This window comes from Gekko japonicus, unplaced genomic scaffold (assembly GCF_001447785.1).
Source record: "Gekko japonicus isolate JY-2015 unplaced genomic scaffold, Gekko_japonicus_V1.1 scaffold4292, whole genome shotgun sequence".
In the NCBI taxonomy this organism is placed as follows: Eukaryota; Metazoa; Chordata; class Lepidosauria; order Squamata; family Gekkonidae; genus Gekko; species Gekko japonicus.
Genome location: NW_015165375.1, coordinates 27,222 through 27,678, shown reverse-complemented (window position 1 = coordinate 27,678; position 457 = coordinate 27,222).

The following is a 457-nucleotide window of genomic DNA, read 5'->3' as shown; positions in this document are numbered from 1 at the left end:
TCAGCAGGCAGAAAGCAACACAGCAGAGGAGCTGAGGATGTAGCTTTGCTCCTGGAAGGGTTAGTTGTCTACTGGGAAGGAGGGAGATTTGTACAGCCCCACTCTTTCAGTTGTATGTATACAATCTAACTGGGCAGCTCTCAAACCTTCTGACTTTTGGGGGAGGAGCTATGAAAAGTAGAGACCCGCCCATATTTCCCTTGGCTGTGCCTGACTAGGACGCACTGAATCTCCCTGGTGGTTTGCTTTCCTGAGTTTGTTACCTGGCCATAAGTTCCAGTTTATTCCTTCGGGAGTGGAAGAGCTTTTCCTGGAGGATCGGCAGATGAAGCAGATGAGTATCACAATACTGTCCTGTCTCAACCTCTCCTATCTTACCTCCCTCCCACCAATCACTCTTATAAAATAAATTGTGTCCCAATAAACACCGCACTTTTTCTGAGAAGGACATTTGTAG